Source organism: Acomys minous (assembly GCF_964271855.1).
Source record: "Acomys minous genome assembly, chromosome: 10".
Classification (NCBI taxonomy): domain Eukaryota; kingdom Metazoa; phylum Chordata; class Mammalia; order Rodentia; family Muridae; genus Acomys; species Acomys minous.
In genome coordinates this window covers 89,826,527-89,850,396 of record NC_140491.1, presented here as the reverse complement: position 1 = coordinate 89,850,396, position 23,870 = coordinate 89,826,527, and the positions used below count along the sequence as shown (strand labels likewise).

At 39.8% G+C, this 23,870-nt stretch overlaps 2 long non-coding RNA genes across 2 annotated transcripts in view; both read right to left on the bottom strand.

Annotated features, from left to right (window-relative positions):
* The window catches only part of LOC311606184, a 48,821-nt gene extending 40,879 nt beyond the window's left edge, over nt 1-7,942 (bottom strand). The window contains exons 1-2 of the long non-coding RNA XR_014782248.1: nt 7,913-7,942; nt 6,814-6,841 (exon numbers count right to left, since the gene is read on the bottom strand). This is a non-coding gene — a long non-coding RNA (uncharacterized lncRNA). The remainder of the gene's footprint in view (nt 1-6,813; nt 6,842-7,912) is intronic.
* LOC311606183 overlaps nt 1-23,870 on the bottom strand; it is a 150,819-nt gene that overhangs the window by 97,540 nt on the left and 29,409 nt on the right. The gene's annotated exons all lie outside the window — the stretch shown is intronic.

The following is a 23,870-nucleotide window of genomic DNA, read 5'->3' as shown; positions in this document are numbered from 1 at the left end:
TTCCACCCGGGTTAGGCAGGTGCCGTCCGCAGTTCGGCGCGGTGTGGATGTACAGGATCAATGGTAGTTTCACCCTATTCGCTGAGACTCCTCAGGCTTGGGGCTCCGGAAAATCTCCTCCCCAAATGGCGAATTTGGGTTTTTTGTGCTGGCTACAGCTTGATTGTGGATTCCTTTTCAGAGTTTGGGGAGTGCGTTTAGCCCTCGGGGCTGTCGCTTGTCCCGGGGTTGGACCCCCTGGTGGTCTGCGGAGTTTGGGGTCCCACTCACCTACAGTTCTCAAAATCCAGCAGTCTGTGGTTCCATTCAAGTCCCTGGTCTCCTCAGAGAAGATCAGCTATGGTGCCTACTGGTCGGCGCCATCTTGGAATCCCCCTCATTTTTTTTTTCTGTTAGGAAAAACCAATTGCTTGCAGCTTTTCAACAAAGGGACTATATACAAACTATACCCAGATAACTTGCAGAAAGCTGGTTGCTATCACTGCACAGAATACCTGAGATGTATTCTTAAAAGGAATGTTGAAAAGACAGATTCTCAACCTGGTTCCACGATATTGGTTTCTTGATTCTACCAATTAATGGAAGGCAGCACATCTATTCAAAGAGCCAGGGACAAATATTCATTTCTATGTTTCTTTAACGAAGAATGTTTCAACATTTATAAGCAGACTGTTAATAATATACATTAATAACATATATGTACATATAAACAGGTGTGTGTGTGTGTACGTGTGTGCATGTGTACTAATGTTCCTTGTGGTTGACTCTTAGTTTCTGTCTAGAATATTCTTTTCCCCTTAATGTAACTGAATTTGTCCCCGTGGTTTATGTCTGTGACTGCTGGTGTTAGTGTGAACAAAGAGAGTCCAGTCATATAATCAAACACACCCCCTGCAGGAAATGTTGGCAAACCTCTTGTTGCTGGGCAAAGTTCCACAGAGAGGTTGCAGAATAATAATGATAATGGATAACTGGGTCTATAGCTTGGGGAAAGAGTGATTGCATAGCATTGCTAGGACCAATTTCTAGTTGCTACACTTGAGAAAGAGGGAGAGGGAAGGGAAGGGGAGGAAAGGAAATGGAGAAATATGGGAAGGGAGGGAAATTGAGGAAGGAGAAAGAAGGGAAAGGGATGGAGAAAGGGGGATGGAGAGACAGTGAAGAGGGGATGGCGGAGCAGAAAAGGGAAGAGAAGGGGAGAAAAGAAACTGTGAAGGTAGATAAAAGCATAGTGGGACATCGTGAAGAACCAGGGAGTCATGTACAGGCTGTGCTCAGAAGCTGAGCGTTTTATTGTCATGCAACTAAGACTCATCAAATGTTCAAAAAAATTAAAATAAAGCACAAATTTTAAGGTGCTTTAAAATTAACATCAGTTTGACAACTAACTAAAAATCTTCAGAGAGATTTGTCTCATTATGGGATACTGATTTATTTATTTTTATTTTTATTTTTATTTTTTTATTTTTAGGCCACAACTTCCAAAATCAAAATGAGAGAAGCTACCTGTTAAACTTTCCATTCTAAAAGTTTGGGCCACATGACGATAACACAAGAACTTGAGAGCTTCCCGAGGCTTGAAAGACCCTCAGTATCACATGCTCCGGTCACAAGCATTTGTCTTGGGAAGGGACTCAGTGAGGGCAGCTGGCCTCTTTCAGTTCCTAGAATTTTGGAGAGCAGCATTCTACCCATTCTTATCACATATAGGTGCATGTTTATGCTCCAAGTATAACTGGTAACAGTCTATTTATTTTACACATTGCCTGTGCCTCCTCATAAGATCAACAGTGCTGGATTTTCTTTCAAGCTCTTTCAGGGCCTCAGCCGAATTCATTAAAGGTGTGGCTTTGTCTGTAAACCACTTAGGAATGGCCAGTCACTTTCTGAAGTCGCCTAGTGTGCTCTCTACCCAGCCATGCCACAAAGATCTTCTTCTTCATGTCCCATGAAGGTGTATAAGCATTCGGGAGTGATTCCACCCACATCTTTCCATCTCCTGGGGCTTTGTGTCTGAGGTGAAACCTCAGGAACCATGTGTGGTAGTTGCTTTGCTCATCCCTTTGACAAAATATATACTATAAACAATTTACCTCAGAGGATTGGGGGAGGCTCATGGTTAATGAATATTCAGTACCTATTTGCTTGGTCCTGGCAGTGTGGACAGAACATCGGGTTGTCGGAAGCACTTCTTAGTGGACAGGAAGGACAGGAGAGACAACATACTCGCTAGTCCCCTACTTCCTCCCGTTAGGTCCTACCACCTGGAGTTTCAAAACCACACCATTATCTAAAGACCAAGTATTTGATACATGAGCCTATGTGGGGCATGCCATTAATCAAACCTTTGATCATGAGGGTTTACTTCAGACCAAAACGCCCCAGCAGACAGAGAGCTATGAGCAGAAGCACTTTTAAATTCTTAGGACTTCATGGGAAATGAAGGAGAATGTCATCGTGGCGTGTGTCGGCAGAGAACTCATCTGGAGGTTTTAGTTTCTGCTTTCTCCAGGAATACCTACATAATCAACAGAGAATCTAAGAGCCAGCTTACTTTTTTTTTTTTTTCCTTGAACTTCTCTCCGCTCAATTATTCAAGTTTTATCTAGTTTGGGTGATGGAAACTGTCTTTGGCAGCATGTTTCCATAACTTGTTTGTGGCATTCTTTGTATCCTGGGGACTTAAGTACTTTTCCTTTTGAGTCCAGTAAAAATTCACAGACTCCTCAAACTCTGAGACATTCTGATCTCTCAAAGCTATTGTTTTTCCCCTTGCACACATAAACCTGCCTGTGTAACTGAAAGCAACTGAGTGAGTAACTGATTCTCCTATGCTGCTGCTGTCACAGCCTTTCCTTAGGGCAGTGCACAGCCAGGCTAATGTCTTATCTTTAATAAAAGAAAGGCTGTAGGGTAAAGAGGAATAGCCAGCCATGAATTTCATTTCTACCAATAGCCCAACATTATTTCTAATTCTTAAACCTAAAAAGATAATAATTTAACAAAATTTCAAGGGAGTGTGTGTGTAAATGGTGTTTATACTGGCATATACAGTTAGTTTTTAACTCAAATCCTTTTTGCACTTGAAGCTCAGATGAAGCAACTCTTTTACACTTTCTTTCAGACTTTATATGTTATTTTTAAAAAACCTCTGAGTATGTATGTGTATGTATGTGTGTGTCTATATGTGTGTGAATGTACGCATGTGTGTATATACACATATGCCCCTAGACTTCAGGCTGATATAGTGTCAAACATTTTACAGTAGCCTTGGGTTTCATTTTGTACTAGATAAACTGTACAGATTTGTTTGGTGCAAAATAGAATGCTGCTAAATTCTCACCTGTGGTATAAAATTTGAAAAAAAAGTTCAACTTCTTCAGATTGTAAAAGCTCACCAAGAATCCTCATTTCAGACCTGTCAAGTCAATTTTTTAAATGTATGTATAATACTTCCAAATAAATGACCCTTTCATGTTAGTCGAGCATATCTACCCACAATCTTCTGGCACATAAATCACATTTTGTTTACTGCCATCAAAACCAGATAAGGAATTCTGCAGCTGTTTTATGATTATCACACTTTAATTTTTCTCCATACACATAATGTACTGTGTTACACTGATTAACTGATAGGGCTAGTGTTAGTGCCTGAGTAAGAGAAAATCAAAACTCATGGAAAACATGTGATAAAAGACCTTGAAGGAGACCAATCAATTGCTACAATACCTTGTGCTAAGGAAACAAGCTGGCAATGTATTTAAGCTTATGGAAATTTAGTCTAGAATTATGTGCATTTTGAATTACAGGTGGCCCTCAAAAAAAAAAAACAACTCTTGCATAAAATGCAAATACCTGATACCTAAACTTCTTATAACCATGGCAAGAAGTACTTCAGAATCAGAACAGTTTCTGATGGCTGTTATTTTCCTCAAACTACCCTACCATCAAAGTGATTTAAATCACCACATCTATGACCTCATTCTTTTAAAAATATTCCTGCCTGTATGAATTATCAGAAGTTGGAAACGTGATTGCATCTTGAGACGCACAGCCAAACATTAGGCAAAGCTAGGGAGCTTTGTGGAAAAGTTGAGGGAAAAAAGAAGGGCCTGGAAGTAACAGGCAAATCTCACCACAATGTAAATCTAGTAAGCAGAATTTTGAGTCATTTTATATGTATGTATCTACATAGATTTAGTAGTAAATTGCTCTGACCTAATACACTCTATAATGTAGATTTAAGACAGATAATCTAGCAATATGATAATTCAGCATAATTTCTTCCATTCTAAGTTTTACATAACGGCAGCCGGAATAAAGGACAGAGAGAATCTGTATCACATTACCATTTTTAGTTAGTCATGCTCAGGTGACTTTATTCTCAAAAGTTCTGGTTAATGTCTATGTGGTTTATAAGTGTATTTCTTAATGTGTGTAAGACAATGCAATTTCTATTTTTAAATTATCAATATGCTAATGGAGCATATATAATCTGACTTTCATCCCTGAGCCATTAATATGATCAAACCTGCAGGAATTCGAGCGTGTGCGGAACTTCCTGTTAGCTAATGACAATCTCAGCAAATATAAAAATCAATTCCCCTGATCTTCAGCAAACTACAAATGAAAAAAAAAATAAGGCTATATCAAGCTTATTGATTCCTTTCCAACATTGTTCTCTAGTATGCTGCTTCTATCTCATAAATTAAAATAGTTCCATGGATCATCTAAAAGTTATACTTAACTATTAGCAAACTCCAACTCTCTGCTAAATGTTACCTTTGTTGTTAAAGAAAAGGACTTCACTATATACCCAAGGAGAGGGAAAGTGCCAGATAAATAACACTAAAGCTTGGAAATGCCTTAAGAAATCATTTATTTTACGCTTACTGGAATCTGCATAAGATCTTAAGGGAGTTCATGCCACATGGGGTGACAATGCTCTATCTAACAAAAACTCCAACACTAGTCAGGAGAAATCTCCCTTCTAGTTGTTCGGGCTCATTCAAGAGACTCCCAAAATACTATAGGCTGCTTGTATTACCCTTCTTTGCCTCCCAAAGGTGTAAGGTATTGTCCTAGGTTTCCATCAGCCCAGGGATAACACCCTCCCCCCCCCACCCCCATGGGCTGGGCCCTCTCCCATCAATCACTAGTTAAGAAAATCTCTTAGGGCTAGATCTTACAGATCTTTTCTCAATTGAGTTTCCTTCCTTTTAGATGGCTCTAGCATGTGTCAAGTTGGCATTAAATTAAGCAGGACAGGTAAGAAAGACCCTATTGCCGAAGAAACTATCTACTTTGGTCAAACAACTCAGAAGCCTCCAACTGAAAGCTTCGACCCTGAGAAATGGCTTGCATAGGACCAGAAAGGGCTGAGCAAACTTCCAAGGGAGAAAACGGCCTGTAATTCTACCCAGTGGCGACCCCTGTGGATGAAAAAAATGACCAGCATGAGAAGATATTCTTAAGCGTGCAATAGTAACATTTATGGCAGTAACCAAGAGCTGTCTAATTTAACTAAAAGCCCACTAAAAAGGAGGGAAATCATGCCCCGTACTGGAAACCTAGTCAAGTTCTTAGGCTAGATAGGTCATGGATTTTACAGAACGACTACCAACATTTTACTGGAACAGCATAATTCTTAACCAAATTCTAAATATTTATCCTTTTACCCACACATAAGTGTAGTTCTCACTTCTCATTAAAAAAAAAAAAAAACAAGAACAACAACAAAAACAAAAAACAAAGAAACAAACAAAACACTTCTTTGCAGCAGACAGTGACCATTCCCAAAAATCACAACTGGTCAAAAATACTGAGACCAACTGACTATGGTGTGCTCAGGCCCAATGGATACAACCACAAAACAAATCCTGCACCTTACAAGGCTAAGGGAATATCAAGAAAAAGTGGTTGGAAAGATTGTAAGATCCAGAGAACCAGGAAGTCTGCTGTAGGATCATGGCTTCTATGACAGGAAAGCTAAACCCATGACACTTCAGCAATATGGCAGCCTAAACAAGACACTCCCCACCAACAGACCAATAGAAGTTCTAACATAGGAGGGCCCTGTCCCTAAATAAAGACCTGCAGGCAATGACTGCTGACAAGGAAAATTTGTCTTCTCCGAGGATGAGCCTCCTAAGTGTATATCCAATACTAAATAGTCAGACCTGAAATGGTATATGTGTGTGTGTGTGTGTGTGTGTGTGTGTGTGTGTGTGTGTGTGTGTGTATAATAGTTAGTAGTTAAGCCTGAAATTGTATGTATATTTATGGTAAAGATATAATATATAAATATGTGTGTATGTATATGTGTGGTAGAGGTGTGCGCTTATATAACAATAACAAAGAAAATGAGATCATGAATTGGAGAGGGAGTAAGGGGTGGGGCATGGGAGGAATTGGGGGTAAGAAAAGAAAGAAGGGAAACAAAACCAGAAAACAAAGAAAAGCAGTTCTCCCCCTGAGGACACCCTGTAGATGTTTTCAATGAATGAGTGTCCGCTCTGCAATACCCATTCGCCTCTAAATATTATAGCTGAGCTAGGGTACCTCTTGCACCTCTTCTCGTCTCCTCTGAGATCCACTCATGTTACTTTACAAGAGTACTATTGGGCTATGGCTTGTTACCCTTTGCATTGCTGGATATCTAACCCAGGATTTTATACATGTCAGGCAAGCATCATCCCACCACCAAGATTTATCCCAAGACCCTACATTGCTCTTTGTCAATGATGATTACCAAGTTCCTGGTGAGCCCCTCAGCATTCACTGAAGACTTGACAAAGAAATAACTGATGTCACCTTATGGCATCTTCTTCTAGGATCCGAGCTAGTTTTAGAAGCCAAAGAGAGAACAATTAGTACATTAATTTTTCATTTCAACATCCTTCTCCTTCACTCTGTTCTAGTCACCTAACCTCATGGGTATCTTTTAACTTACTTTTAGCTGTAACTAGCATCATACACTCAGGACTGTGCTTGTTAATTTTGTGTCACAGTGATGTAATACTTAACAGAGCAACCTAAAGGCCAGAATACTTATTTTAGCTCACAGCCTCATAGTTTCAGTCCATAGTTGCTTGGTTCTATGCCCTTGGGTAGAACATGGTGGTTCTGGAAATATATGGAGGAAAAAGCTGAGTGCACCATGGAGGCCAGGAAACAGAGACTGGGGAATCAGGAAGTCCCCCTTCCTCCCACCCCGACCCCCATTAAGGAAGAGCCCACAAGCACATACTGCTGTGAGTCTCTGTCCTCCACTGAGGGTGTTTCTTTCATCATCCCCCAACATTGGCTTCATGCCATGAATCTATTAAAGGATCAGTCCCTTCATTAGTCTCTAGAAGCACTGTTACAGACACACCCTGCTTTGCTTTTTCCTAAATGTTTTCCAATCTAATCTCATGGACAGCGTTAACAACCATAAGGACTGTACGTTCTGGAGTTAAATGTTCTTACTATTTTGGCTTGTTTTCAAATTTGGCTCTCAACACCTTCTCAATTATTGTCAAAATACTTCTCTTTCTTGACCCTTTCCTCAAAGATTAATTTGCAGTCAAATATTTTAGTAACCCTTCATCACCCTATCACCCTTGCCTTATCATCCTCATACAATTTTAGGCCAGGAAAACAGCAACCTTGAATGAACCTAAATGCTCATGTGGTCACACTACTGAATTTTTTGTTGTTAAAAAAAAAAAATTCAACCATCTAGTAGGTTTATGTACTGTGTCTTAAAACCACCGGTATCTTTTGGAGGCACAGTTCTGTCCATTCTTTAGAACATCCATTAACTCAGACAACATTGCTGTGTTGCCAACTCACTTCCTCTCAGCAGCTGACCTGTCTTTTACCTCAATGGCAAGACGCAAGCTCAATAGAGTGGTTCTCCTGTACCTACAAGTCCATGGATCCACTTTGGTCTTTTTCTTTTTCCTTCTGTTCTCCCTCCCGGTGGTCCACATTTAAGTCTAATGATCTTCAAAGTTGACTTTCTTGATCAGACACAGAACTTAAAGGAAAAAGAAAAAAGAGATACACATCCTTTTGGTCCACCTCAGGCCTGCCAAATCAGAACATGGGTCTGCGGACCCAGTAAGACGGCACCAACAATACAACTCCAGCCCCCACCTTGTCTAACACCTGACTATGTCAACAACCTCCTAGCTCACGTCTCTCCATCCTTCTTGTTCTCTTGGAGTCAATGTGCCACCCAGCAGCCAGCATTATCATTTGAGTTATAAATAAATTGGTGCGTGCCATCCTATTTTTTAAGGTGTAACAAAGTCTCCTCTTCAGCAACTATACGAATCAATTTCAACTATTTTGCAAGGAATTTCAAGGTGTGATGCAGTGTCTCCCAGGTCCATGCTGCAAAATCCATCTCTTGAATTTTAACAACCTGGTAATCAGACACTCTTTCCATGCCTTTGAGATCACGCCCTCATTCTTCTTGCAAATTTTTATTCTAGCCAGCTCTGTTTAACCCTTCATTTCTCAAGTCAGAACACACATTATTGAAGACCTTGGCCTGAACCTCAGACTACATTGAATTTCACTTCTAAATAATTTATGATCTCCATATTTATTTTCTATGTTAATTTTCTTCCCATCTTAATGCCTGATAGTGGCATCAGACTACTAAAGGCATTTCAGGACAGGGAGTGAGTCATACCCATTTGCCACTAAGTAGTCTATACCCACCATAATGTAAGGTGTAAACACTCAATAGAGGGCGAATGAATTAATAATTCAAATAACCTCAAAATATAGGCTGTAATTTGCACATTAATTTTCATACCATTAATTTTTTTTTTCTTCTGGAATGGCTAGAAGGCTCTGTGGCTAGAAGCTCTTGCCACAAAACGCTGATCCAGAGTTTGATTTCCAGATCTCACCATGGCAAATGAGTACCAACTCCACAGAAGCTGTCACCTGATCTCCACACGTGCATGCTTGTACACACACACACACACACACACACACACAGACACTTCATACATGCCCCCATGTCCTCATTCTCTTTCTTTCTTCATATACACACAACAACAATAACAATATCAACACGCTTTTAAAACAGTTTTTCAATTAAGTCCTCTTCCCCTCCTTTCTTTCCCCTTTCTTTTTTCCGACAATTGTTTTCCTTATTCTAAAATCTGCCCTGCAGTTTTCAGTCTATTTCCCTACTTTGGCACCTAAAGTGTCTCAGCAAACTCACAAGGCACCCTGAGAAAGTTTGTTTTCACCCAATCATTAGCTTGAGGGAGTTTAAAATTTCAGTATTAGATAACTATATTCCTTTCTAAAAGACCATGTTTTTTATAACTTGGTTTTTCTCCAGTGGGTGTAATAAAAAACAAAAAGAAGTATCTTATGGAAGGAAGAATGGTACATAAATGAGAGTATAGGTGTACAGTTTTATTTAGAGTTTGAGAAAAATATGTCATGCCCAGTGGGTATTAAAGTGCTGACATAAATATTCATAGAGTTGTTTGTACCTAATGATTTAATAAAGAAAACTTTTAGCTTTTTCTTTGAATTAAGAGACATTTTTTTAAATCCTGAATTATTAAAGGAACTTCTGAAAACTTAGAAGGGATCCTAATTTTGTCAGTTGTTAAATTTTCTCACTTTCTGATTTACTTTTATTTATATTACTTCTCCTTTGTTGCTTATCATGATTTATTTCAGTTTGTTCCTTCTGGTAATTGTGATGTATCTATTTACTTTTTATCAATTCTTATTTATTTCATTCCATTTGCATAATTTATATTGTAACTCTTCTCTCTTCTCTGTAATGATTTTTAAGTCCTTCTGTTACTATTACCACCCTTCTGATACACTGGAATATTATATTATAAAGAAAATAAATGGGCTTCAGAAAGCTCTCTGTGTTCACACATAAATATCCATTTTACAAGTGGTGAGAGGAAGAGAAAGAGGGTTAGTTTAGTTACTTTGTTTTGATCAATTTTAAGACTCACACACATAAAAAAAAAAAATCACCAACTATAGAAAGTGCAGCCAGGCACAGGCATGGTGGTGCATGCCTTTAATCCCAGCACTTGGGAGGCAGAGGCAGGTGGATTACTGTGAGTTCGAGGCCAGCCTGGTCTACAAAGTGAGTCCAGGACAGTCAAGGCTAACACAGAGAGATCCTGACTTGACAAAAAGGGAGCGGGGAAGAAAAAGAAAAGAGAAAGCGCGTAGCTCGATAACATAGCATTCACCTCCAGCTAGTCTTACTATATAGATAATACTTCTGATGTTGGAAAATGCTTTTGTTGAAACTATTGGCTCTTGACTTATGCCTACAAAGGGATCTAATGATGACCTCTTTAATGTTAGGGTGTTGGTAGCAACACCATTATTTGGTTTGGGCATTTTGTTTTTAATACTTTGTACTTATTCATTGGAATTTGCATACATTTAAACCATGTATTTTTTTTTTTTACCAATTCTATTCATTGTCTCCTCCTCCAACTCCCCCTGATGTTCTGATCTTGTCTTCTTCACAGCTTCATGTCCTTTTCTTTGTTGTTGTTAATAACTCCCTGAGTTCAATTAGTGTTTCTCACATGCGCTTGAGTATGGGGCCACCCAATGGAGCTTGGGCAACTTAACAGGGGTTACATCTGCAAAGGAGAGTGACTCTGTTTTCCCCAGTAGCCATCAGCAACTAATAAGTCCTCGGCCAAAGACTGAGCCCTAGGGGTTCTACCCCAATTCATGCTAAATTTTTGACTGCATTGGTCTGGTACAGGTTTTATATAGGTAACCACAGCTCCCATAGGTTGATGAGTCCAATATTCATGTCATTTTCAGAAGCCAAGATTTCACAGCTGTTTCCTTTTTGCCCCTTCTTCCATGATTTCTCCTGAGACTTGGATGGGGGGGAAATTTATGTGGATGACTCAAATTTACCCTCAACTGAGTACTCATGTTTACTTACACTCAGTCCTTTGCCACCTATGAGTTTCTGCATTAACTACTAACCATTTCACAAAGAAATTTTCTCTGACAAAAGTTTAGAGCCACATTAACCTTATGGGTATGAGCAAAAACTATTTAGAATGCAGTTTGAAGCATGGCCATTTAATATAACAACAGCAGCAGATTTGCCCATAAGGCCTATTATCTCCCCAATTATGTGTGTTAGACCATGTTTACAGGCAGGCATTAGTCCTATGGAGCAGGTGTCAAAAACAATCATAAAAAGGCTAAAAAACTCCAAAATTATCAGCCCACTATTGTAGGCACATCTTCCCGGGAAAGTTGGTATTATTATAGCATTCAAGGTCCCTAACCGGATGAGGTCATTGATGTCTTTTGTCCCTTAGCAGCATGCATAGCACCTTCTGGCACTATGCAAGCTAACCAGCGGAGTCTCCTGGTACATGGATGTCAATTTTTCGACAGTCAAGTGAACATCCTTTTTTAATGTGTATCATGAAAATCCATAAGTATTGATCGCACATGTGTGCGCCTCTTGCTACTTCTTCTCAAATCACCATTGTCCAAATGTTAAGTCTTTCTTTGGAGAAGCACACTTGAGGCTTGATTTGTGACCTCTACATTTGACATCATGAATAAACTATTTCTCTTTTGTAAAACTCAGCATTTCAGTGATTGGCACACAAATAGCTAGGAAAACGAGCCTGTTTTAGCAGCACATGTATGTTAGGGAAGTCAAGATAAAATGTTAACTCTGGATTAAACTTTCTCTTGTTTTTGACCATTGTGTCACAAAGAGTCCTTCCAATCCTGGGTCCCTGCCTAACGGAGCTAAATACACTAACATCTGAAATCAGATCCAGGAAGTGGTAGAGTAGTTCCAGGCCCAGGCAAAAGCCAATGGCTTACAACAGCAAGGATAAGTTGCCACCAGCAAAAACCTATGTGAGCTTCTGAATATATATGGGTCATTTCTTCCCTTCCAATACTATGTCTGTCTTGTGGCTTGCTTTAATTGGAAATGTGCAGGAAAGAAAAACTTAGTTTTGCTGAGTCCAGTGGAAACATTATAAGGCCACCACAAGCACTGTACCTAATTTTTTTTATTAAAGTAGCTTGCAGTTATGGCTTCAGGCAAATACATGTTTGTTGAAAATGAAGCATCAGAAATTCAATACATGATAAATATTAAATGAGTAGCTTCAGGAGAGATGGAAAGAAATGCAGATAATGGTGCGTAGAATTGATGTATGGCTAGATTTCAAGTAGGTAAGTGGGTTTGGAGAAGGAGTGCTCACGTGAAAGAAAATGGAAAAGTCCCAGAGGCAGGACTAGCCAAGAATTCCAAGACAGTAGCAGATCCACCCAATCAGACCGCGGGTTATTAAATGAGGGCTATGTGAATGTGTCTGGAAAGGAAGGCTGGAGCCAGACCACAGCCTCTGATGCCCAGACCTCCCCATCTGGCATTATTGTCCAGGCATATGGTTCTAAATTTATGCCTGGTTTAAATCTTTATTCCTCCTCCGTCCACTTAATTCTTGAGTTAGCATCGTGGATTAATTAAACTGAAAAACATTGTGTAGAAAAACGAAACTGGCTTGGGGTTTGGCCAAAGGCAAACGAGGCATGAGACACAAAGAAGATTTTAAGAAAATGACCAAGAAAAAAACATGATAGGGTGTGGAAGGGTTTGGGCCGAGAGGATACTAAAGACAAATCTTTCCCAGCATTCCTCAGAAACTAATCTAGAGGTCAGTTTTTATTTTGGAGTATTCATGTGTCTCTTAACTTTTCTTCACCCATTTTGCCCACAAAATCACTGCTGCTCTCTCTACCAGGGCAAGGGTAAAGCGTATCCTACCTTCATTCTCATGCCCATTGTACGAAGGGGATGACTGGGGGAACGCTGAAGCAGGAGCTAGTGGAAAGTATGATGACGTCAAAGCAATTTTCTTTAGCTTAATGTCCTCTCCCAAGGAGCTTCTCATGGAAGGATAACCATTTCCTTCTGGAGTCTCCGTCTTCCCTCTGACCTCCTCCCTGAGCAGAAACATCCAGGAAAAGACAAAGATTCAATAGGTAACACAGGCTGCAATCAGCGATATATTCAGCTTTTGTTGGTCAAAATCCCACACTCTCCCCACCAAGTTGTGTTCTGTTGGTTCCACCTTAAAAACTGCAGCAAGGAACTCCTCTGAGCTTCTTTTAATGGAAAGAGCCCTTGGAGGAAGTCCAGGAGGATTGCTTTCTGACCCTTGCTCAGCAGCTCAGCAGCTGAGAGAGCTGTGTACCACCTGAGACATCACTTCCGTGAGGTTCATGAAATGACGTGGTTACATTAGGTAATTCCTTAGAATTTCTTTCAAGTCAATTTTTTTAAAGTTTAAGACATGATAGTAATTTCAGAATATCCAAATTTTATGTATCAAAATAAGGACAAAATGTGCAAAACATACTGCAGTTTTGTACTGGAGCAACCTCTTCTGCTACAGATAAGAGGTCAAGTTAGCAAGGAAAAAAATGAGTGTTTCCATTACACGATAAATCAGTTAAAATACACATGCTATCAAGTCTTTTCTCTGTATTCTCAGGATAATTAGTTTCAAAAAGTTACCCAGTATGTACCCACCCAATGTCATAAAATAACTAGTAATGGGTTTTTTTTAACTTAGAAATAATACAACTGACTACGAAGAAGCCATTGGTTGCTTGAAATATAGCATATCCACGCATGGCTGTAACATAAAGTTATGTAGAACGACACGCTTGAAAACCATTGAAAGAGGGTGAAGTGTTCTCCATATTGATATACGAGGAAGTGATTTAGTTAATGTTTCTCGAAGAGCTCCGAATGATCTCAACACAATTGTGTAATATATATTTACATTTCCCAAGCTCCGGCCCGCCTACTGCTGATAATAATGTCATGCTGTTTTAACAGCTCACTGACAATGTACATGAGGCTCTTTCTGCTGAGTTCTTTGCATCGAGTTCCTTAACCAGGAAGATATAGGACTGTCAAAAGGAAACCTTACTTCCTCCATAAATCTACTGCAGTCAAGGATCTGGAGGTAGACGTAATTATCACTTCTAACAGAGGCTTCTCCGTTCCCCCAGTACAGTTGGCTCCAAATGCAAAACTATTTAACCTAAAAAGAATAATCCTCAGAGCCTCAGCCTGGTTATCCACACTCTACTAACCCCTCTTGAAACTGTAGCTTGCCACTGCTCTAAGAATAAAGATTAAAAACTCCTTAAGATTTCAACAATTTTCTAAACTTTAACTTTATCATACCAGTTAGTTTTGTTAATTTGACACAAACTGAAGGCACCTGAGAGAAGGGAGCTTCAGATGAAGAATTCCCTCTATCAGATTGGCCTGTGGGCGAGCTTGTGGGGCACTTTCCTGATAATGGTTGATGTGGGAGGGCCCAACCCAGTGTGATGGTGCCACCATTGGGCACGTGGTGCAGGGTTGCATAAAAAAGGCAGCTGAGCAAACTATGAAGAGCAAGTCCAGGAAGCAGAACTCCTCCGTAGCCTGGTTCAGTTCCTGCCTCCAGCCAGGCCCCTGCCTCGCTTTCCTGCCCTGACTTCTCTTCATGATGGACTACAAGCTGTTACATGAAATTAACTCTTTCCTTTTCAAGTTGCTTTTTGTCCTGTTTGTCATAGCAACAGAAAGTAAACTATGACAATAGGTAACTTTTTTTTTCTAGACAGTTTGCATAAAATTTGATTCTCAGGCCCTAAAAACGTTGCCACGTTTCTTTATGCAGAACTCTTTCTCATTTTTATGTATATAAACTTAATTTCCCTCAAGAATATGTATCTCCTTCTAAATAGTAAGAATATCCAAGTGCAAACAGGTAATTGCCTAGTGCAAATGTAACCAAGAGAGACACTGAAGAAGAAATAAACTCTTGCTAGCAAAAACAAATGGAGATCTCTAGGAAAGACATAAGGAAAATGAACTCTCATGTGGACGATAAAGACCTGAATGTCTCTCATTGAAAATGCACGTTGGCATCAAAGAATAAACTTCCATTTTAGCACTAATCCGTGAAAGTGTCCCTATAGAAACATAGTATTTAATCTGTCTTTTAGGAAATATGCAGATACATCTTCCCCTCTACTAAAACCACATGCAATTGCTTAAAGCCTTTCTGTTTTCTATAAGGAAAACTTTTTTCAGAACTAAACATCTACATAGCACAGTCAGGCCACCTTAGAAATTCCCCCAGTAGCAATCACTTTGTACTGTGTGAAAGAAGATAATAACAAATTCAAGAGATGAGTGAAAATGATGCAGTTTTAATATACCATTCTTACAGAAAGGGACACCAGCATAGAGAAAAAGGCAAAAATTACTGTCAGGCTGACTTGGCCTAAGACAGTGGACTATAAATCCCTGAGAATAAGCAATTCCTGCCTCTTTCTTCCATAGGCTAGACCTTTGAGATTTACAATCTAGCATAGTCCCCTTCTCAAACTGCCCCATGTGTTTGAATTGGGAAAAAAGTCCTTATTTAATGAAGTTGAAGATGGTCCCTATTGCCCCTTTGCTGATTGCAGCCTCAGCCACATAGCTGACTGGCTCTGCCTTTTATACTATTGGGACTTGAAACAAGCAGGAGCTAGCTCACAGGGAGGGGATGGAGCTGCCTAGAGCCTCTTACTCATCTGTAACGCTGGTGAATTGCAAGTACACCTCATACTGAAAGTGGAGCATACCAATTTATTTCTTGTAATATTTAAGGATCTGGGTATCAAATTTATATATGGATTTTATTCTCTCCATTTTCATGTAACTTCATGAGTCAGATAGTATAGACAGCAAAAACAATTATACATTATTAACAACAAAACAGACAAACTAAGAAAAAAATAAGACAGAAGACTCACAGCAATTTAAAAAAATGAAAAAAATACATTACAATTGATGGCATAGAAATTAAAGGGGATTATAAGCAACTATTATAATCATATAATACTAGATTATAAAGAAGTAAAGAATGTCTTCACAGGAAATAACCAGTAAAGAGGGTGAGAGAGTAATCAAACACTTACAAAGAAAAACCCAGGCCCAACAATCTCGTTCCTAGATAATTTTGTGACATATTCGGATGCCGAATAGTCCTCCTGATAGAATTGGATCAGCCCACTTCTCCCCACCTTCTTGTTGATGTTTAATGAATAACTATAAAATGTGCTTGGAATACACTTTATGTAGGAAAAGTAAGAACTTCCTGAAGCAGTCCGGGAGATGTCCTTTTCCAACCTACAGAATGTAACATCCGAGAACCAGGAGGAACTGACAAGTTATGATGCAGGCTTTGTTCCTCTCCCCCTTTGAGCAAAAATATCCATTAAAGCTTTGCCAAGTCTGTCATGTGTCCCTATTGTATGTAATCTAGGAAGCTTCTTGGTCCCTAGACTGTGGTACATGTAGAGGAATGCTTGGTGAGGTATCTTTCTACTCCAGAGAGCTATAGAATGCCTGCTCACAGTGCAACCAAGACATTTTCTGTACCTCAATGCATACTTGTTAATAATAAACTCGTGTTTTTTAATTTTCAAATACCTTGGCCATATAGTTAGGCACTTCTCTTACTAGCTCATAGCTTAAAATAACCTATTTATACTAATCTACATTCTGCTCTGTGGGTGGTTACCTCTGCTCAGGTACCATGCGTCTATGCTCCTCACGTCTTACTGAGCGAATCTTGTGTGCCTCCCACTATGCCAGAATATCCCATCTGGATATCCCACCTTCTAGTCTACCATTCCCTATAGAACATAGGATTTTCGGCAGTTGATGCATCCATACAATACACAAGATATTCCTTCTACATGTAATAAACTCATTTTTTGCTGAACTTGATGTATAAAAATCTGATGCTCCAGATTAAGAAAGATTGATCATCAGTGCATCTAGTGGGTATAGCTCAGGATGCGGTGGGCTCACACTTCTGGTAGTTGACATAATGAAGATACTTGTTAATTCTCCATGCCGTGTGAGTCCCCTTGTGAGATTCAAAACAAGTGAACTTGCTTTGAATTAATAATAGTAAAGAGGGCACAGGGAAGAGCTAGTTAATTCTACGTAGCAAGTCTGAAAGGTGTATGGAATAATGAGAAATGCCATACTAACACTACCCTCTGAGTCAGACTGCGAAAGAAAGATGAACTTTAGATAGGGAGAAATGAAAGCACATACTGAGAATCATTTGAAGATCAGCATAAAGGCAAAGTGAAACGGGCCACGTTAGGGAAAGGTAAAATCTTGTACTTGCTAGAAGATGACGTGGCAGTAAAAGAAAAGAAGTAGTAGTAGCAAGTAAAGTTGCTGCACTGGGTAAGAAAAATACAAAAAAGGATGTCACTTTTGCATGTTGTATTAATTCATGTATTTTTAACTGACCAAAGGGGAAGATAGAAATAGGTTTTAAAAACAACAATGTCATATCTGAACCCTGGGAAAAGATTTAAAATATTTTTAAGTAGATGTAATACTTTAGTAACTATATTAGAAACCTTAGCAGAGAGAGTGGGCAGAGTCAGCTAGAAGTGGAAAGGGATCACTATTACAAACCTGGAATGAGAAGAGGAAATAGGCTCTAAACTTTACTCTTGTCACTGGGACTACATTTCTGACAAAGTGACTTAAGGGGAAAAGGGCTTATCTTGGCCTTTGCTTTGAGTGCATAGACCCCATCGTGATGGAGAAGAGATGTCAGAAGGCTCTAGCACTGTGGGAATATTGCTGGGCCCCTCACCCAATCACATCTCAGAAGAACATGAAAAAAAGATGTAACAAGAGCCAAGCTGGCAGGGCAATGGTGGCACATGACTTTAGTCCCAGCACTTGGGAGGAAGATAGGCAGATCTCTGAGTTCAGTTCGAGGCCAGTCTGGTGTATAGAGTGTGTTTCAGAACAGTCAGGGCAACACAGGAAACAAACAAACAAACAAACAAACAAACAAAAAGTGTGGCTGAACTATAAATCTTAGACCTCTAACCAGTGAGCAACCTATAACATTCAGATCGGCCTTCATTATAAGTCACACAACCTCCCAGAATAGCACAACGATCTGGAGGCCAAGCGTTGAAACACATGACCCTGTGAGAGACATGTCACAGTCAAACAATAGCAAGGAAATACTAGTGGGGAGAACGCAGTTGTGTTCTGAAGCTGGGAGGCTGGTGGGTAAGACTAAACAAAGCCGACTTTCCAATTAAACTCAGAACACAGGTTGGAAGAGGACAAGGACATACAAAGGGTGAACTTTCACTTTTTTACTTATAACATTTTGATCTCTTCAAATGCTTTACAAAGAAAAGGTATTAGCTTTTATCATTTAAAAAAATGTAAAGAGCCAAAAGGAAAAAGGAAAAAAGAAATGATTGTGGAGGAACAACAAAGCACTATGACCCTTTGAAGTCCTTCAAATAACTGTGCCAGCCTGACTAAGTCACAGGGAGTAAGACTTGAGAGGAAACTGCCTAAAGAAAAGAAATGGAAATTTAGTGACTCATTAAACTGATTAGATCGTAAGAGGCTGGACGGTGCTTGGCTGTATGTGTTAGCGTGAGAATTCTGTCCCTCAAAGAACCGTGGCCTTATAATACAAGAGTTGCTACACAAAGCAATCTCAGTGAGATGCTGATGGTTTGTTAGAATGCCACATCCCAAGACTAGCCATGGCCAGGGACACAGTGGACTCGAGAGCCGAACTGTGACATTGGTCTGCTGTTAAGGCAGGCTTTTTATAAGAAAAAAAAAACTGTAACCAGCTAACAATCAGGTAACCAGGTGGGAAGCAAGGAGGAGAGCCGCATTACATCATTTTGATTAGCTAAACACAAGAGGAATCTATTTTGTTCTGAGCACAATGTATTCAGGTGGCTAGACAAGGCGTTTTCAGCTGACTGGCTGGGATTTAGGGTAGAGGAGCTCTTGGGTGCTTTGCAGCTCTGTGGGAGTAAGGAACACAGCAGCATCACTTACCACACATGGCGTTGGCTATGGGGAGCAGGAGAAGCCTTGAGTGAAAGTGTAAGGTGAGGACGAAGTCCCTTGTGAATATGGGTTGTTGGCAAGGAACAATTCCTAGAGGGAATTGGCAAAGCCCTCCTCTGGTCCAGCGGTGCAACAACTAGTGTCTTCCTCCCCAAGGCTGGCTAGCTCCTCCTACATGCGCTGTATATAATAGATGAGCTGAGGACACGCATTGTAGCATAATAGGTGATGCCGCTTCATCGGAGCGAGCATGGCTGACCAAATCGCGGCTTCTCTGTGTTGTTCCCTTGTGTCTGCTCTTTCTCCATTCCACTAGCCAAGTCAGGCTTCCAGGACGAAACTCTGCTGAACACTGTGATTTGAAAATATTTACCTCATTCTTAGATCTTCCTTTTCACCCTGTTCATAGTTTCTCTCGACGCACAAGTTTTTGGTTTTTTATGAAGTCAAAATTGTTTACATTTGACTAATTAATCACTTGCACCTTTGGCATGCTTCCCAATAGAGATTGTCTTTCTTAAAAACAGAAGTTTGCTTTCTTGTAGAGCTGTCCATGAGTACTTTCATTTTGCACTTACCAAAGATCTTTAGAAACACAGATGTGTAGCTTGTCCTTGAATTCAGGATAAAAATACTGTTAAAGGTCTCAGTTATACTATCCAATATAATTCTGGTGTGTGTGTGTGTATGGGTGTGTGTCTGTTTGTTGTGTTAACTCTTCTTAGATATGAGTAATGTTTGTTCACCACAGATAAAACACAAACAACAGACTAAATTAATTATTTCACCTATGTCTAGCTTAGTGAATCAATAAAGGACCTGGGGCTCTTATAGAAAGAAGTAAAAGGGAGAAGTTACTTTCAGGACCTTGGAAGCTTCAAAAATGCATCTTGAAAAGTCCCACACTGTGATATGCGATGGCTTCCCAAAACTGCATACATGGAATCCAGCTTTCAGTTATCCTTTTCCTTTCTACGTATTCTACCTTTTACCTTCTACATATAATCCAGCCGAGGCAGGATTGCATGCAGCTGGATGGAGGGCAAAGGAATGAGTAGATGGAATCCCAAGTGAGTGTCTGATGGCCTTCATCACCACTTTATCCTATGAGGGATGCCCTGACCTTTTCACAGGTCTGTTGGTTCTCTGAGTAAGATGGCACCAATTTTTATCCTTGGAGTATAGTATTCCACAGTAGATATTAACTGACAGCATTTTTGAGTTGTTAGTATATCAACCTACTGTTTCACACAACACAAACATTTCTACTCTAAGTTATAAGTATACATGTTGCAGTAGTTTCTACCACTAGTTTGTTTGGTGGGTGAAATATTAAGTTAAGTGATGCAAAAATTCCAGCTGAGTTCTAAAAATTTCCCAAGTGTGTTTGTTGGTGGTTTGAGTTTTGTTGCATGTACACTAACAATTCAATGGCAAGATTCTTTCCTTTGATACATCAATGTTATAAACTAAGAACTCATTAATTTCATGCTTGGTTGGTATAGAATAAAAATTAATGTGCATATAAAGAAAGAAACATAGACATAGCTATTGAAATAAAGATAAAGTTTATTATAGATTCTGTGGTGTGGCAACATAAAATACTTCACATAATATTATTATGAACTATGCACTTCACCCATGTTCAATATACGCTTCAATTTATGGAGTGAATCTGGCTTCTAGACACCATTGAGGTTTGGAACACCAAAGTAAGACTATTCTTTCACGTCACACATGAGCATTAAGCATAAAATGCTTACCTTCACGATGTCCTAACACATAGCCCCATATCCCAGCAGCGGTCCTTTCCAGCAGGGAGTTAACACTAACAATTACTGAAATCCTAAATTATCTGCATCTCTTCACAGATGAATATCAACATGGCTATTATAATCTAAGGGTGGATGGACAGTCACTGATCACCAGTGTGCATAAGGGGTTTGCAGGCTTCAACACAGTAACTCTTCCTGAACGTCTTGTAAGGTTTGTTTTCATTATTTCCATTTCCTCTTTAAATGCTTCACTTTTATCAATTCAATGTTCTCTTACAAGTTTTCTCTTTTATCGTTTCCATTCTAAAGTGCAAGTAGGAATCACCAAGGTTCAATAACCCAGCTAACACAGAGCTACCGTCAAATGTAGCTAACCCAGAATTGCTGACTTGACTCTATACCATATCAGTTCTCATAAAAATATTTTCCTGTTTTTTAAATTTTTTTTATTTTTTACATATATGTTTATCTTACTACACATACATACAATAAACTACCTACAGCAAGAAGAACCATGAAACAATCAGGAATTACACAAATGTTACATTCTTAGTGTTTTGGCTATTTGTATTTGGCAGCCTTGAAGAAAACATCTTTTCTATCTTCCTGAGCCTAAAATTCTGAATGTAAATCAATATCTATCATATCTCATCATTATCAACTTAGAACATCTATGTAGAACTAAAAACATCTTAAGCCCTAAACAACTAGGCTTAATTGTAAAACTAAACTATCTGGTCTTCAACCCCATCATCAGTGTCTTTGGAGGATGAGAGTTTTATTGTATTATTCTCAAATACTCATGCTGACTTCACACAATGACAGAAAAAGAGACAAAATTTTTAACACACTATAATCTCAAAAAGTTACACTTCCCAATGTTAGTCCTTTTTATACAAATAAACTTGAAGAGTTAGGACATGTCTTAAAAGTTAGTAAACCACAGTCGGAAGGTGCTTCTTCTAGCAATTGTTCCTACAAACAACACTGGGGGATATCTTGATATCTCTCTAGGGAAAATCTGTGTTCTTCAAGCATTATGCTTTAAAATATAGGAGGAAATACAAAATACTTAAAGAAAAAGTTAAACATTTCATATTTATTGCTGAAACTGAAAAAGCATAGCTACATATCCTCACATGAAATATATTGTACTCAGTTTTTAAAGAAGTTATTGAAATACATCCAGGTACTCACCCAAGTACCCCAGGCACAGGGTAGCAAGAAGAAAGACAAGCATCTACTCTGGTCCCCTTGGTTCAGTGTAGCCAGAAGAGAGACACCCAAGCATCCTCCATAGGTACCACTATGATGGGCAAATGTGTGATGGAAAGATGAAAGAGGTGGAGAATGAGGTAGAGAAATGGGAGAGAAAAATGCTGGGGGGGGGGGGGGTTGGTTCATACACTTTGGAGAAAGGTGGAAATGGAGACTCAGTGGTGGTGAGGAATAGGCAGATGTGAGGAGCCTGCACAAACACCTGAGGTAATGATGATGTCCTAGCTCAGGATGCTAGCAGGAGCCATGTCTGGGTCCATGCTGCAGCTGGGGTCTGTGTCGATACCTATGGTCCAACTTACCACCAAAGGTCACGTGGATATCCCTGTCCAGTGGGAGACCACGTGGGCCATGCTGCCGAGAGGGGACATGCTGAGTGGTCTACACTGCCACCTGAGGCCATGTCAACATTCGGGCCCATTCTGCTGCTGAGGAGCAAGAAGTATGTCTGGGTCAGTGATCACATCATATATGGGGTCTGTGTTGATGTCCAAGGCTGGTCTTACCACCAAAAACCATGCAGATGTCCCTGGTCTGGGCTGTCACCAGAGGCCATGTTCAAGTTCAGGCACTGTGCTGAACTGGTCCCACCCCTCACCTGGGCAGCATGGGAGAGCTGGCTCTGGTAATATGGGTCCTAAATAGATGGCCCCATCGCACCTCCCTGGCTGCAGAGAGTGGGCCCTGTGCCTAGCCTGAGCATCACAGTAGAGATGGCCCTGGAGGCATGGGTGCAGGTGAGCCAGCCTAAGGGCATGAGATTGAGAGAGCTATTGCTGCTCCTTGCCAACTATGGCATTGGGTGAGCTAGCCTGGGTATACCATTGCCCTGGTAGTGTGGGTGCAGGAAAGCTGGCCAAATCAGCTACCACCAAAGCCCACATCCAGGCCTTTGTGTTGGCCCACCCTAACATATACGCCATCTACAAGCTGCTGGAGTATGTGAAAGGGCTGGTACTGCAGATCCAAAGCTGCAGGATCTCCATGACACAGGGCAACAACAGGATATCCTAGAGGAGTCCCAGTAAGGATCCAGTATTGATGGTGTAGAAGAAGCCAGAGGCCTCAAACAGATGAATGACCCACTGTAATGAGCATCTGCAAGTCAAGATATGTGGACAAAACGGTACACTGTGGCACAAGGTGACACACTACGTGACAAGATTTATTTTCTTTTTGTGGGGGAAGATTATAGGGACAGAGGGTGGATGTGGGGAGAAGGGGAGCTGAGTGGTACCGAGGTGCATGATGTGAATGAAGTTCACAGAGAATCAATGGAAAGTTTAAAAATATAAATTAACTGATTAGGTAGGGTGAAAGTGGAAGGGAGAGAGGAATGAGAGGATACAAGGGATGGGATAACAATTGAGATGTAATATGAATGTTATCAATTTAAAAAAGAACATATATATATATATATTAAAATTTAAAAAGGAAATAATTTCTCCTGCTCTTCAGAGAAACAGTGAAAAACAGGATAGAAAGAAAAAGTAGAGGTGGGCTAAAAAGTCCTTGATGGAAGCCATGTAAAAGAACAAATTAATGTATATTAATATGTTAATTATAAAGTTTTATGCATATTTGAAGATTTAGATAAGCATCTGGGTAAAATATAAAAAGTTAATGGTGAGAAGGTGATTTATAAAGGTTCAATTAAAATTTAGACTTCATAGTTCACTTGTAACAACTCTTGTTGCCTAGTTACCACCAGGCAGAGAATGAACTTCACAAAGAAGTTACCACAATTATGGGAAAAATAATGAGTACTGCTTATCTCTGTACTCTGCTCTTAAGTAAAGACGTATAGAACAAATGCAGTTCTGTTA